This window comes from Hyla sarda, chromosome 1 (assembly GCF_029499605.1).
Source record: "Hyla sarda isolate aHylSar1 chromosome 1, aHylSar1.hap1, whole genome shotgun sequence".
Lineage (NCBI taxonomy): Eukaryota > Metazoa > Chordata > Amphibia > Anura > Hylidae > Hyla > Hyla sarda.
In genome coordinates this window covers 323376630-323393682 of record NC_079189.1, presented here as the reverse complement: position 1 = coordinate 323393682, position 17053 = coordinate 323376630, and the positions used below count along the sequence as shown (strand labels likewise).

Sequence of the window (17053 nt, the reverse complement as noted above, 5' to 3'; positions counted from 1 at the left end):
TTTCCCCGATATGAGCATGTTTCTCTTAGTATTTGCAATACTTTCTAGATTGTCACTGGTATTCTTTTAAGGTGATTTGTTTGTTAACACTGATTTTTACCTTGTGTGCCGCTAAGATGAGGTTTGCACATGCGTTAGCTATTATGCACACTGGTTGCCATAACACTACGGCGCTGATAATGTATTTATACAGCGCCAGCGCCACATCAACCAGGGGGCTGAAAGAAGCCTCTGTGAAACACCCTTGCTCCACTCCAGTGGAACGCACCCACTTATATACAATACGTTCTTTCCCACCATCTTTGAATAAACAGCATCGGAAAAGAGTGAGTGCCGCTTTGTTCTTTTCTTCTTTACATGTGATTAGACATTGGATCTTACATTTTCCTGACAGAGCACCACCAGAAGCTGTTGATCTTAGTGACTTACTGTTTTGCTATAAGTGAACGCAGGATATATAACCAGTAATGTACTGTATATAGTTGTGCCCGCTACCTCTCTTCGTGTTTTTTTTTTTTTTTTTACACATTTTGCTCCTCTGATCAATGTTATTTGTGATTAATTGCTAAAGTCTGCCTAATGCAGGCTTTAACAATCCCTGATGCAGGGAAGACACCAAGGCACAGCTAAGGCCCCTGACTTTCCCGGAAACCCATTGGCACCCTGCAATTAAATTTTGGGGATGCCAATGAAACCACTAGACACCAGGGATTACCGGCATGTAATGTTTAAATGATTGGTATAGATTGGGGGAATTTCACCAATTAAATGATGGACATCAAAGCGATCTCCAATGTCCGTCATTACTGACAGATGTCTGCAGGCCCACGCTATGCTCCCCTCACTCATTCCATGACGTACCGCTATGTCAAGGGTCAGGAAGGGGGTCAAAAGTACTTGGAATGCATTGCAGTATAAGGTTGGGTTTACATGTAGTATTTTTGTCATTATTTAAATCTGTATTTTTAGCCAAATTCTGAAGTGGGTCCAAAATGCATAAGAGTTGCAAATCTTTCCATTATAGCTTTTCTATCTGTCAATGCCACTATAACAAACAAAAATACATCCAAATGGCTTACTTTAATTTCATGTAATATGGTGAATATGGAAACCACATTTACTACTATGTAGCTTTTGTTATCTTGCTTTGACGACCAATTCCGATACATTTGAGGTCCCAGTCATATCATCTGTACATGTACAAGGTGATAAGCGCAGACGGATATATCCATTACATTGGAATACATTGTCTGTGTACATTAAGTAACTGTCCAATATCAACCAGGATTTATTTTCCATAACAACTTCTTCACATTACTCCTTTAGTAATTTTCTTTAATGTAATTGCTGGTAATTGATATAACAATTGCTCCCAGTGCAGACATTACCACAGTAACTAGAATGCTTGCTCTCAATTTCCACAAATAACACATACACCACAAGATGAATCAATAAGCATCAGAAGATCACTGTTCTGCCCAGACGTATACTAACAGTTCAGTATCCACCAATCTTAGTACAAAAAATACAATAAAACAAGTGTAACCCAACACTATGCATTGTGGCTTGACAAACATTAGCACATCACTCCTAAAAGGACCAGTGCCTGCTACTACACTCCCAAGTAGTTAGTGAGCAGCTTGGACCAACCCCCCTCTCCATTCATAGCAAACCTTTCCTATGTATGTGTCCCAGAATGTGACCACACAGTGTGTTAAATAAATGCACAGCAGATGCTACTACAGGGTTTTTGTTGCTTTGTTTGTTTTTTTATTTACTATGATTTTTGCTTCAGTGGGTTAAAAATAATTTTGAAATGGAACATTTGGCCACATTTGTGTATGTTACCTTTTATTATTATTACTACCCTATGTTACTATTGCTATTTATAATATTTACATATTATATTTGATATTTTGTTTTAATAAATAATAATGGTGATAATAATAATAATGTACACATTGTATATGCTTTATTCTAGAAAACACTACATATTATATATTTAGTCACATGCTCAAAATATTCCATCCATCCCCCTGTCATTAAAAATACAATTTCGCTGTGCAGATTGCATTCTATCCCATGGGAACATGGCCACCAATGATTATTTGAAAGCAACACCAGCCCCTGGTTCATTTCACAAGCTCCCAGATACTTTGGGGTAGTATTAAATAATAAGTCATCATGTCCATGAGTGACCTCAGCATCACCCTTTTTTTTTTTTCTATTAACCAGTTCAACAATTAAAATAAAGGAGGCCTCCTGCTAGCTCCTCATGTGTCACATGCTTTGTTTTGAAATTTCACACCAATTTTCATGCATCTTCCCTACTGGTTTCCAACCTGGCTGCACATTGAGTCTGTATCCTGTCTATTGCAAATTTCAAAGAGCACAGGCTGAAAAGGAAGCAGCACATGCAAATGTAGCATCTATTAATGCCAAGCTGAATTATCTGATGTCTGACAGAACATGCATCTTAGCTGTCCAGGGCTGCAGTATCCTGCATAATGTGCAATAGCAATAAAGGAAATGCATTGTAAGATTATTAGTACATAAACATCGCCTTATTAGAAAAAGCATCAGTGCAGATATAATGTCAGGTGTGCTGCAAATCTCCCAACCGTGCATGCAGCATTTGCCATAGGATCCTGTCTTTTTACTATCTGGGGCAAGCATCCCCCATGCAAGCATTGTTTGCTTGTCACAACATCTCATTGTGTGCTTCTTACCTTTTCGTGCCCTTTCGCTTTCAGCCTGTCAGTCCAGCTAAGAGTCCCAATATACAGTCCAACTTGCAAGAGACAAAATCCTAAATGTTGGCATTGTGATGCCAGCTCTGAGGTCTAATATCCCTGGTAATGATCTGGTGATGGTGATGCTGATACCTTGTAATCCTGGATGTTTGCATCAACCATGCATTTCTATGTCCATCTCTTTTTCTGTGTTTGTTTTTCAAATACTCTAGCTCCTGGGTTTTCAGGCTTCCCCTATTCGTATTAATGGAAGGAATTAGAAAGCTACTTGCTCAGTAGAGGAGGAGGGGGAGTAACAAACACAAAGAGCATGCGCTAGGCAGGTCATTAGTGTCTTTCTTTGAGGCACGCAAACACATCCAGTGGGTAAAGGAAAAAATAGCTGTAAAATATAATATAGATCATCAGCTAGAGCTCAGAGTTTACCAGCCCTGGTGCTCAGGATCATCTCCAGAAATCTCCGCACTGATCTTAGATCTACAATGCAGATTTATTATTTTGTAAAAAATATACAACCAAGACATGATGACTACAGAATCTGCAGTACTGTATGCCTTCTGCAGAGAGGAGCTAGGCAAGTGGGTGATAATCCTTATGGGATACAAGCAAGCTGTAGGAATGTAGGTTTATTAAATCCAAATGTATCGTCTGTTGGTCCTCTTTTGGGTTATACTCTATAGTCAGCACCTAGGACAGAGCTAAAATAGGTACTAGTAGTAGCATAAAGTTTAAAAAAACATGGTTGCTTTCTTCTAGGAACAGTGGCAGTCTTGTCTGTGGGTTATGTCTAATAGTATAGCTCAGCTCCATTCTAGTAAATAAGATGTAATGACAGACACAGCTCATGATCAAGAGTGGTGCTGTTTGAGAGAAATCAGGGACGTATTTCTAAATCTCTAAAGGGGCAGTTCACACGTCCTTCTTTTTCCGCAGCAGATTTTCTATAGCAGATCTTGTTGCCTTTGATTGAAAATGGGTAGCAAAATCTGCTGCAGCATAGTGTTGAGCGGCGTAGGCCATATTCGAATTTGCGATATTTTGCGAATATATGGACGAATATTCGTCATATATTCGCTAAATTCGCATATTCGTAATATTCACGTTTTTTTTCGCATATGCGAAAATTTATGAACTTTATAGCAAGTATACCAGTGTAACTTGATAGAAGCAGCGGAAGGGAGGGATCAATAATCGTGAATATTCTCATATGCACCCGGCGGTCTCACACAGTAGTATTAGAGCCTTCTTTAGACCACACAAGCTGGAAGCAGAGAGGAATGATCACTGTGATGTGTACTGTGGAAAAAAAAGGTGAATATTCGTAATTTTGAATATATAGTGCTATATTCGTGAATATTTGCGAATTTGCGAATATGCAATATTCATGAATAAAATTCGAATTGCGAATATTCACGAGCAACACTACTACAGCAAATCTGCAGCAGATCTGCAACAGAAAATACGTACATGTGAACTGAGCCTTAAGGGTAGGGTCACACACAGCCAATAGGCTGCATATTTTGCTGCGTAGGTTCTGTAGCTGATTTAGCTACCCATTGACTTTAATGGATTTAGCTACCCATTGACGTTGCAGCCAATATGTGGCAGTATACACTATGTGGGACCCTACCCTAAAGGAGTATTTTGAATCATAGAAGAGGTATTTCTGTAATGTATATATATATATATATATATATATATATATATATATATATATATACATTTATTTATTTTTGACGGAATTGTTTTAAAAATAGGTGATGCTCACTTACCTAGATCCCCCACAGCACCTTCCAGTCCCCTGCTGATGACCATTTCTTCCTGCTTCTGAAACCAGTCATCTCAGCAGGACCTGCTATCTCCCCCAATCTGTATTAAAAAATGGCTATTTCTGCCCTACAGAGAGCCTCATTTGGGGTGTAGAACACTTTGCCTTGCTGTAACACGCATAGAGTGTGTGCTGGGTTAGGGAAATAATACTGTTATTCAGTATGACATGCAGATTAGAGGCATCGCTATTAGAATAACTTTCGCAGAGTGGCACAATGACAGAGCCTGGAGGTGGCGGCAGCATGAGGAAACCATATAGTGGCTGAATGACACAGCGTGAAGGTGACGGCAGCATGAGAAGACCAGATAGTGGCTGAATGACACAGCGTGGAGGTGGTGGCAGCATGAGGAAACCATATAGGGGCTGAATGACACAGCGTGGAGATGGAAGCAGCATGAGGAGACCATATAGTAGCTGAATGACACAGCTTGGAGGTGGCGAAAGCATGAGGAGACCATATAGTGGCAGAATGAGCTCAGGCCTCTTGCTGCGACTCCTGCTGCCACTCACCCCTAGTCTGCTGCGACCTCTGCCTGCGCCTGATGAATTTAGGCCTCTGCCACTCCTCTGTGCACATCCTAGCACTTCTCTGCCTGACATACTTAGTGCATAAATGAGAGAAGGACAATATGCTCCACTACGCTTAAAACAGTATTTGTCTACAACACCAGCAGGTGTGTGCTTTTGCCTGGCCTTTCACAGTATCTAGGCCCTTAAAGAGGTAGTCCAGTGGTGAAAAACTTATCCCCTATCCTAAGGATAGGGGATAAGTTTGAGATCGCGGGGGGGCCGCTGGGGCCCCTTGAGATCTCTCTGTACGGGGGCCAGGCTCTCCGGACAGATAGCTGGTGTCGACCTCCGCACGAAGCGGCGGCCGACACGCCCCCTAAATACATCTCTATGGCAGAGCCGGAGATTGCCGAAGGCTCTGCAATAGTTGTATTGAGGGGGCGTGTCGGCCGCCGCTTCGTGCGGAGGTCGACACGCCCCCTTCCCACGGGCTGTCGGGGCTCCATACAGGAGTTCGCAGGGGGCCCCAGCGGTCGGACCCCCCGCGATCTCAAACTTATCCCCTATCCTTAGGATAGGGAATAAGTTGTTCACCACTGGGTCACCACTGGACTACTCCTTTAAGACTTTAACAAAAACAAAATGGTACACCACTTAGATGTACGCACAGGTTACACTTAATAGAGGACAATACGCTTTTAGTGCTCTGCTCACCCTAACTGGCTGGCTACTATTAGCTTATAAGTTGTTGTACACACCAGTGCTGCAGCACACAGTCGCTGTGTACTACACCCAAAATTGCACTCTCTCTCTCAATCTCACTCCCTTCCCTATCAGTGCTTCTAGGCTGGATTTGGGCTTGAGGTGAATCGCTGCTGTGAAAAAGCTTTTATGTGCAACACACACTGCTGTCTGTCCCTCTCTCTCTGTAATAAAACGCTGATGTGACTGGCCGCAAGATGGCTGCCGATTATATAGGGCTGTGACATCACAGGGGTGACTGGCTGTGATTCAGGGTCATCCCACTGACCCTTGTTCCCGCCTTCCCAGGATTCCTTGAAAAGAAAGTAATACAAATTTGCATTAGGTAACTGCCTTTAAATGTGTCAAAACACAACTCTATTGAAGGCCTTATGGAAAGAATGGCTGCGACTCCATCAGCTGCACTGCACATGGATGGTTATAGGGTGAAGATCCTTCTTTATTTTAGTCAGACAGTGCTTTTCAAAATCGAACCAATGTCTTCATAAGATCATTTTCAGCTTGATGAAGGGATCAGTACAATCTCGAAATGCAATATCCAACTGAACAAAGGGGAATCTTTACCCTACCATCTGTGTGCAATGTATCTTATTATAGTTGATTCTCCTGTAGTGACACTGATAACTGTTAACTTGTCAGATTGCTTACCCTGATCCTATCCACCACCAAAATCCTTTACAATGGATACATGTGGCCAGAGCTGCTCTTTGATGCAATGGAAAAAGATGGTCTAGTCTAAAGAATTACATTTCTTGTACATGACATATGGATGGCCAGGTGCATATGCATTGCTTACCTGAGAAAGAAATGGCCAACAGAGGCTTATGATGCTTTGGGTAATGTTCTGCTGAGAACCCTTGGGTCCTGGCATTTATGTGGGTATTATTTCAAGATGTACCACCTACCTTAAAGGGGTACTCCGCTGCCCTGTGCCGGAAGCTCCGCTCCCCAGCGTCAGGAAGTTTATTGTTCCGGACGCTGTGTGCGGGCTTCCGTGTTCAGGGCTGCCCCTCGTGACGTCACGCCCGCCCCCTCAACAAAAGTCTATGGGAAGGGGGCATGACGGCCATCGCGCCCCCTTCCCATAGACTTGCGCTGAGGGGGCGGGCATGACATCACGAAGGGGGCGGGCATGACGTCACGAGGGGCGGCCCTGAACACGGAAGCCCGCACACAGCTTCCGGAACAATAAACTTCTGGACGCTGGGAGGCGGAGCTTTCGACACAGGGCAGTGGAGTACCCCTTTAACTTTGTTCATTGCAACCATATTCCATAATCACAGGGACCTCTTTTAGTAAGTGTCCTACCACATTATAAAAAAGTTGTGACTTCAATAGAGAAAAAAAAACAACAGACATGGTCGCACATCTACAACATTCACAGTGATCCTAGGCTTCTCAGCAAAATGTATTAAACTAACAGGTTGTTAGTGTACTTGATGATCATGAAGTGCAAGCCCACTAGCCACGTCACTGCCACCTGTAAGTAGCGGGTGCCTAACATCCCTAGCATAAAATGGCGCTGCATCGAGTGGCAACCACTGCCACCGCAACACCAGTGCCCACATGGGGAACAACCCACTGGCAGAGCAGCCCCAATGTAACCCAGACTCCGGGCCGCACCACCACACAGGCAGGGTGCTGCTGCAACAATGGCCGCAACACAGCACAGCACCAGTGTGAAAAGATTGTTCAAGAATAGTTTGAGGAACATGACAAAGTTTAAGGAGTTGACTTGGCCTTCAGATATGTATCTGATCAAGCATCTCTGCGCTGTGCTTTATCCCACAGGTACTTCAAATCTAATCTGGGAGGGTGGGGCACCTCACAAATTACAGGAGTCTGCTGTTTAGGTCTTAGTTCCAAATATCTCAAGACAACTTATCTTGTAATGCTCATGTCTTTGCAGGCCAAGACTATTAGCACGAGAGGATCCAGCACTCTAGAAACTGATCTAGTGAAGGAGTTAACACCAACAGCTTCAGTGGTCATGGGTAGTGAACTGACACCTTTCTTTGTAGTCTTGGATAGTCTAAGGGTTAATGACAGCAATTTTGAAGGTCTAGGGTAGTAGGAGTTAATGCCAAAATCCCTATTGGTTCAAAGTAGTGAAAGGGATAATGCTTGTATAATAAATGTATAAATAATAGTCTGTCATGTTAAATGCGTATTTCTCAATTAAGGGACTGCTTAAATGTATATTGCTATGTGTTTTAAGTTTGTATATAGGGAGAACTGTTAGCTAGTAAATTGACAGGTTTAAAAGGGAACTTGCCACAAGTTTTACCCTATATACTATAACTAATGGCAACACTTAATAGAGGTTAATATTGTGTGTCCTACCATGCCTGGATGTCTTCTGGCACGTCTGTAAATGTGGGGAAAAAAAAAAAACTTTTTATAAATATCACCAAGCATGATCAAGTAGTCACCAAGCATGAGGTTGCTGAAGCACTGTGCTCGTGATGTCAGCAGAGAGCTCTGTGTTCCAAAAAGAAAAGAATTTCCTCTGAAGTATTCAGTACTGGAAGGATTAAGATTTTATAATAGAAGTAATTTACAAATCTGTTTAACTTTCTAGCACCTGTTGATTAAAAAAAAATAAGTTTTCCACTGGAATACTCCTTTATCCTCTATTATATGTCACCACTCGTTATATAGGGTAAAACTTGGTGACAGGTTCCCTCTAATATGCTGAGGTTAGAAAGACTGGCCCTGGATGTGGGTGGCTTGCAATATTCTCAGTGGGCTGTTGCCGAAACAGTCAACTAAGTGCAAGGTAGCTAGCAGTGGAGAAATCTGGAACTATAACAAACTACTAACAAAGTCAGCCCAGTATGGGTAATCTGTAGGGGGTGAGCATAGAGTGCATAAAACCTGGCTGAGACTGTAGCTAGGTCCTTCTTTTCATAGATAAAATAAAGGAGCATATATTTAGATAAAAAGGCGTGACAATATTGGTACAATCCAGTCTGCTGCCATGGAGTTAGCTGTTCTCACATTGCCTACTGTGTGTGTTTACCTTTGCTTAGTAATAGTGACATCGTTTTCTGGTATTGTTTCTCTATATTAAAGAACACATGGAGAGACGGGGGAGAGATTTCAGAAATAATGAAACTACTCCAGCCATAAAAATACTTTCTAGGACTCGTAGTTACCAGTGGAGAAAAACACTTGTTCTGATTTCAGTTCATACATCTTCACACCAGGATGTCATTTCTTACCAAGTAGTGAATTGTAACCCTATGCGCCAGTTTTAATCCTGTAATATAGTGAATGTGCACGTTTTCAGTCTTTTATACCAATCAGTCATCAACTTCAAGGGAGCAGGGGTGTGAGATGACCCCTAACCAAGGGGAATCTAGGAGAAAAGGCTTCTGTAATAGAGCATTTAATACAGTATGTCACATTATGTCAGATTCTGTATATATAATACATTAGGAAAGTCTTTAGATCCTTTCACTTTCTTGACATTTTATGTTGTAGCCTTGTGGATCAATTAATAAACAAAAATTAATGTTCTCCCCCTTAGTGACAAAGTAATAACAGAATGTTAGAAATGTTTGCAAATTTATTGAAAAGAAAAAACTAAAATATTGCATTGACATAAATATTTAGACTCTTTAGTTATTACTTTACTTAGTTGAAGCATTTTTGGCTCCAATTACAGCCTTCAGTAATTTAGGGTATGATCCACAAGATTTAGCACCTAGATATGGGAATTTTCTGCCATTACCTGAGCAGATCCATTCAAGCTCTATCAGATTGGATGGGGACCATCAGTGGCCAGTAATTTTTAGGTATCATTAGAGATATTTTGATTGTGTTCAGTCATAGCTATTGTTTGGCCATGCAAGGATGTGGTGTCTCAGCACCAAAGGCTGTCCTGTGGGCTACGGATCTCCTCGGGCATGCCTGCTGCACGTGTATTGGGCCCACTGAGAAAGTACCAGTTATGTATAATATGTTCAAGCACTTTATTTTATACTTTATTATGTTTACCATATTCACTGTATAATATGTTGTCGAGTACTATGCCTTTAAAGGGGTACTCCCCTGGAAACCATTTTTTTTACTTTCTGGCTACAGTTGATTTAAAACAGATTTGTAACTTACTTCTATTTAAAAATCTTAATCCTTCCAGTACTTATCAGCTGAAATATGCCCCACAGGAAGTTCATTTTGAATTTCCTTTCTGTCTGACCACAGTGCTCTCTGCTGACACCTCTGTCCATTTTAGGAACTGTCCGGATTAGGATAGGTTTGCTATGGGGATTTGCTCCTACTCTGGGCAGTTCCTAAAATGGAAAGAGGTTTCAGCAAAGAGCACTGTGGTCAGACAGAAAGGAAATTCAAAAAGAAAAGAACTTCCTCTGGAGCATACAGCAGATGCTTACTACTAGAAGGGTTTAGATTTTTAAATAGAAGTAATTTACAAATCTGTTTAACCTTCTGTCTCCAGTTGATAAAAAAAATGTTATCCCTGCCTGCCCAATGGGGGAGGAGTTGACCCAGTCTAAGCCGGAGCTAAAGTGTTGAAAGGAGGTGAAGTCGTGTTTGGAGAAATCCTAAGGGAAGCCAAAATATCTCTTCTAAAGTCAGCCCCGCTATTCTGCAAGTGTTCCCCCGTACAGCAGAAAGTCAAGCCCTGGCAGTGTTCGTACTTGGACCTTGTCAGAACTCTAGCCAGCATGGGAAATCTACAGTCTCTAATCTCAAGTCAGTATTATTCAAGTGGGTGAAAAGCACTTGAAAAGCACCATAAGTCCGAGCAAGGAAATCTGTAACCCAACATCGGTGTGTTTCCCCATGTCTGGCCCAGGAGAAGCTGTCTCCACCTCGGACTTTGCATGAGTGCCCTGGCATCACGAAAAGATAGGAATTCCTTGCACCCCTGTGTCACCACAAGGACTTTTACAAAGTTGCCCCTAAGGCACTCCTGTGTTGTCTTAGCTTTGTGCTCAGGGCAGTGTTTCCCAAGCTGTGTGCCGCATCATGGCGCATCATCTTGGAGAGCCAGAGATGGCTTCCAAGGGCACCACGACGTAGCTGCCAGGGCAAGCCTGGCACAGCCCAAGGGCCCCATATCACAAAAGCTACCTGTCTGCAATAAAAGCAAGCAGAAAAGGTAGGTACAGCCGCTCCTCCCATTCACTAAAGTGCCAACATTGTCTTCTCCCCACCCCTCCCTTCCTTTTCTTACTGGAGGCTGTGTAGCTGGAGGCCTCTGCCCCTGAAGAAGTGGATGTCATATGGATACGGCATCACCGCGATGATGTTGCCAAGGACAGTGTTCATTCCTTGTGTTGAGAGGATACTGGCTGGGGTGAATCCCAGTAACCAGGATGGATCAGGTCCTGGAGTTGCTGAGCCGGGAGTTAATGTCATCTGTACTACCATTCCTCCATTGTACTGTATCAGTGCTATGTGTCATACTACAACTACCCCATTCTACTTTAAAAGTTCTGTTTCATACTAATACTACTCTTATTATACTATACCAATGCTGTGTGTGTCATACTACTTCTGCTACCATCCTATTTTACTACACTAGTTCCATATGTGTCATACAACTACTACCCCCATTATACTATACCAGCACTATATGATGATGTGTGTCATACTATTTCTGCTACTACTACCCGCATTATACTATACCAATACCATGTGTGTTAAACTACTACTATCACCACATTTTACTGTACTAGTAATGTATGTGCCAGTAATATTTCTACTGCCATCCGAATTATACAATATCAGTGCTATAAGTCAGTGGGACCAGTGCTATATGTCAGTGGGGAGCCATGCAACCAGAGCACTCTGGATCAGGTTATATGCTTCTGCCCCATGCTTAACTTTATGGATAGTACTGGGCAGGTGATGAGCAGTGCCTGGTTTCCTACAGACATGATGCTTCAAATTGAGGACACAAATTTCAATCTTGGTTTCATCAGATCAGCCAATCTTGCTTCCCACAGTCAGAGATTACTCTGGGTGCTTTTTTGCAAACTCTGGGAAATAATGGAGACCACACAAACGATTGACAATTTGGGCCCAATTTGGACATTTCCACATATGGGTGTCCTCACTTGTTGCCAAGATTTAGACATAAATGGTTGTTTATTGAGTTATTTTGAGGGGACGCAGCATTAAAGAAGGTACTCCACTGGAAAACATTTTTTTAAATCAACTGGTGGCAGAAAGTTAAATAGATTTGTAAATTACTTCTATTCTATTAAAAAGCCTCAATCCTTCCAGTACTTTTCAGCTGATGTTATGATCCACAGGAAGTTATTTTCTTTTTGGATTTCCTTTCTGTCTGACCAAAGTGCTCCATTTTAGGAACTGTCCAGAGCAGAGCAGGATAGGTTTTCTATAGGGATTTGCTCCTACTCTGGACAGTTCCTAAAATGGACAGAGGTGTCAGCAGAGAGCACTGTGGTCAGGCAGAAAGTGCATTCGAAAAGAACAGCAGCTGATAAGTACTAGAAGGATTAAGATTGTTTAATAGAAGTAATTTACAAATCGGTTTAACTTTCTGCCACCAGTTGATTTAAAACATAATTTTTTTCCAGTGGAGTACCCCTTTAACCTCTTAAGGACCCAGGGCGTATGGATACGCCCTCACACCCTGGGCCTTAAGGACCCAGGGCGTATCCATACGCCCTGGCGTTTTCCGGAATCTGCCGCGCGCCGGGCAGAGATCGGAACCGGATGCCTGCTGAAATGCTTCAGCAGGCATCCAGGGCAAACGCCGAGGGGGGCCATGTAGGCCCCCCATGTCGGCGAACGCCGCAAATTGCAAGGGAAATCTCTGGGACCCGACCGCCCGGTAATTTCGCATGATCCCGGCTGTCAAAGACAGCCAGGACCATGCTAACGTATAGGAGCGAGCGCCTCCTCCGATCCCCTGCGATTCTTCGGTTAGTTAACCGACCAATCGCAGGGGGGGGGGGGGGGCGGTTACTTCCTCCCACCCTGCCCGGCTCCTGGAAGTCTGGATAGGACGCGAGGAAGACCGGAGGACGCGGCAGGGGACGGGGGAGTGCTGGGGCCCGGCCCCGGTACTTACCTCGTCCGTGAAGACCCGGATCCCGGCGATGAAGGCGGCGGCGGCGACAGGTGAGTGGATCTTCAGCCGCGGTCGGGCCCTTTACAGCAATGCACGTCGCCGTAAAGCGACATGCATTGCTGTATTGGGACCCTGTAAACTACAACTCCCAGCATGCCCAGACAGCCCTTGGCGTCTGGGCATGCTAGGAGTTGCAGTTTTGCAACATCTGGATGTTCACAGTTTTGGGACCACTGTGCCCTTCCAGATGTTGCAAAACTACACATCCTCAGCATGCCCTTACTGTCCAGGCATGCTGGGAGTTGTAGTTCTGTAACATCTGGCCCTTCAGATGTTGCAGAACTACAACTCCCAGCATGCCTGGACAGTAAGGGCATACTGGGAGTTGTAGTTTTGCAACATCTGGAAGGGCACAGATTGGGAACCACTGTATTAGTGGTCTGCAAACTGTAGTCCTCCAGGTGTTGCAAAACTACAACTCCAAGCATGCTGGGAGTTGTAGTTCAGCAACATCTGGCTCTAAAGATGTTGCCGAACTACTACTTCCAGCATGCCTGAGAATGTTTGGGAGTAGTGGTTTTGCAACAACTGGAGGCACACTGGTTGGGAAACATTGTCTGTTTCCTAACTCAGTGTTTCCCAACCCGTGTGCCTCCAGCTGTTGCAAAACTATAACTACCAGCATGCACTGATAGACGGTGCATGCTGGGAGTTGAAGTTTTGCAACAGCTGGAGGTTCCCTCCCCCCCCTGTGAATGTACAGGGTACACTCACATGGGCAGGGGGCTTACAGTGAGTATCAGGGTGCAAGTTTGCGATGCAGCAAATTTTGCGAGGCAGCTCAAACTCGCAGCGGGAAACTCGCTGTAACCCCCCGCCCGTGTGACTGTACCCTAAAAACACTACACTACACTACACTAACACAAAATAAAATAAAAAGTAAAACACTACTTATACACATACCCCTACACAGCCCCCCTCCCAAATAAAAATGAAAAACGTCTGGTACGCCTCTGTTTCCAAAATGGAGCCTCCAGCTGTTGCAAAACAACAACTCCCAGTATTGCCGGACAGCCGTTGACTGTCCAAGCATGCTGGGAGTTTTGCAACAGCTGGAGGCACCCTGTTTGGGAATCACTGGTGTAGAATACCCCTATGTCCACCCCTATGCAAATCCCTAATTCAGGCCTCAAATGCGCATGGCACTCTCACTTTGGAGCCCTGTCGTATTTCAAGGCAACAGTTTAGGGTCACATATGGGGTATCGCCGTACTCGGGAGAAATTGCCTAACAAATTTTGGGGGGCTTTTTCTTCTTTCACCCCTTATGAAAAGGTGAAGTTGGGGTTTACACCAGCATATTAGTGTAAAAAAATTAATTGTTTACACTAACATGCTGGTGTTGCCCTATACTTTTCATTTTGACAAGAAGTAAAAGGGAAAAAAGCCCCCCAAAATTTGTAATGCAATTTCTCCCGACTACGGAGATACCCCATATGTGGGCGCAAAGTGCTCTGGGGGCGCACAACAAGGCCCAGAAGGGAGAGTGCGCCATGTACATTTGAGGTGATTTGCACAGGGGTGGCTGATTGTTACAGCGGCTTTGACAAACGCAAAAAAAACAAAACCCCACATGTGACCCCATTTCAAAAACTACACCCCTCACGGAATGTAATGAGGGGTGCAGTGAAAATTTACACCCCATTGGTGTCTGACAGATCTTTGGAACAGTGGGCTGTGCAAATTAAAAATTTCGTACAGCTCACTGTTCTAAAGATCTGACAGACACCAGTGGGGGTAAATGCACACTGTACCCCTTGTTACGTTCCTCAAGGGGTCTAGTTTCCAAAATGGAATGCCATGTGGTTTTTTTTGCTGTTCTGGCACCATAGGGGCTTCCTAAATGCGACATGCCCCCCGAGCAAAATTTGCTCTCAAAAAGCCAAATATGACTCCTTCTCTTCTGACCATTGTAGTTCGCCCGTAGTGCACTTCAGGTCAACTTATGGGGTACCTCCATACTCAGAAGAGATGGGGGTTACAAATTTTGGGGGGTATTTTCTGCTATTAACCCTTGCAAAAATGTGAAATTTGGGGGGGAAACACACATTTTAGTGATTTTTTTTTTTTCTTTTTTACGTATGCAAAAGTCGTGAAACCCCTGTGGGGTATTAAGGCTCACTTTATTCCTTGTTACGTTCCTCAAGGGGTCTAGTTTCCAAAATGGTATGCCATGTGGGTTTTTTTTTGCTCTCCTGGCACCATAGGGGCTTCCTAAATGCGACATACCCCCGAGCAAAATTTGCTCTCAAAAAGCCAAATATGACTCCTTCTCCTCTGAGCATTGCAATTTGCCCGTAGTGCACTACAGGCCAACTTATGGGGTAACTTCATACTCAGAAGAGATGGGGGTTACAAATTTTGGGGGGTATTTTCTGCTATTAACCCTTGCAAAAATGTGAAATTTGGGGGGGGAAACACACATTTTAGTGAAATTGTATTTTATGTTTTTTACATATGCAAAAGTCGTGAAACACATGTGGGGTTTTAAGGCTCACTTAATTCCTTGTTACGTTCCTCAAGGGGTCTTGTTTCCAAAATGGTATGGCATGTGGTTATTTTTTTTGCTGTTCTGGCACCATAGGGGCTTCCTAAATGCAACATGCCCCCCAAAAACATACTCTCCAAAATCCCCTTGTCGCTCCTTCCCTTCTGAGCCCTCTACTGCGCCCGCCGAACACTTTACATAGACATATGAGGTATCTGCTTACTCGAGAGAAATTGGGCTACAAATATAAATATACAGTTTCTCCTTTTACCCCTCATAAAAATAAAAAAATTGGGTCTACAAGAACATGCGAGTGTAAAAAATGAAGATTGTGAATTTTCTCCTTCACTTTGCTGCTATTCCTGTGAAACACCTAAAGGGTTAAAAGGCTGACCGGATATCATTTTGAATACTTTGGGGGGTGCAGTTTTTATAATGGGGTCATTTGTGGGGTATTTCTAAGATGAAGACCCTTTAAATCCACTTCAAACCTGAACTGGTCCCTGAAAAATAGTGAGTTTGGAAATTTTGTGAAAAATTGGAAAATTGCTGCTGAACTTTGAAGCTCTCTGGTGTCTTTCAAAAGTAAAAACTTGTCAATTTTATGATGCAAACATAAAGTAGACATATTGTATATGTGAAAAAAAAATATTTTGAATATCCATTTTCCTTACAAGCAGAGAGCTTCAAAGTTAGAAAAATGCAAAATTTTCAAATTTTTCATAACATTTTCAAATTTTTCACCAAGAAAGGATGCAAGTTACAATTTTTTTTTTTTTACCACTATGTTAATGTAGAATATATCACGAAAAAACTGTCTCGGAATCAGAATGATAACTAAAAGCATTCAAGAGTTATTAATGTTTAAAGTGACAGTGGTCAGATGTTCAAAAAATGGCCGGGTCCTAAGGTGTAAAATGGCTGGGTCCTTAAGAGGTTAAACACTATTACACAGGTTGTGCAATCACTACTTTACATTGTAGCAGAGTGTCATTTCTTGAGCATTATCACATGAAAAGATATATGACAATATTTACAGAAATGTGGGGGGGGGTGGACTCAAGTGGGATACTGTATATTTAATGTGAGGGGTGGACTCACTTATTTGAGATACTGTACATGAAATTATTAAATTGTGAGTTGTGGTGGACTTGGTGGTTTTAATATCCTCTACTAGTGATCCCTAAGGCCCAGAAACTAGTTCAGTCTTTTTTTTTTTTTTTTTTTTTTTTAACAAATATATAACCAGATGTCTAACATGATCAGTTCTTAATAGAAGAAAATGTCTTTCTAGTATAACAAAATGAATATTTGTGATTTCCACTGTATTCTTCTCTTTGCTTGTAAGATAGTAGTTACAAGAATAACCTGTCAAGCCATAAAACACCACACTTTACTGAAGCCCAGGCTGTTTTAAGACATGGTAATGGTTTATACTGCAGTCTAAATATCAAATCAATAATAGAATGAATAGAAGACTAATTTATCATCGATTTGGTATGTACATTATTCCAGAAAGAGGAAGCTGCCAGTAAATATACAACACAACAGTCATTCAAAAAGAAGTGTTCAGCCCAG

The 17053-nt window shown here is 42.7% G+C and overlaps 1 protein-coding gene across 1 annotated transcript in view; it reads right to left on the bottom strand.

The window, feature by feature from the left end:
- Window positions 1-3086, bottom strand: part of PLPPR1 (phospholipid phosphatase related 1) — a 185791-nt gene extending 182705 nt beyond the window's left edge. Inside the window, exon 1 of the mRNA XM_056519271.1 lies at window positions 2730-3086. The gene's annotated coding sequence lies outside the window, so the exon portion shown is untranslated. The remainder of the gene's footprint in view (window positions 1-2729) is intronic.
- Between the last annotated feature and the right edge of the window lie 13967 nt (window positions 3087-17053).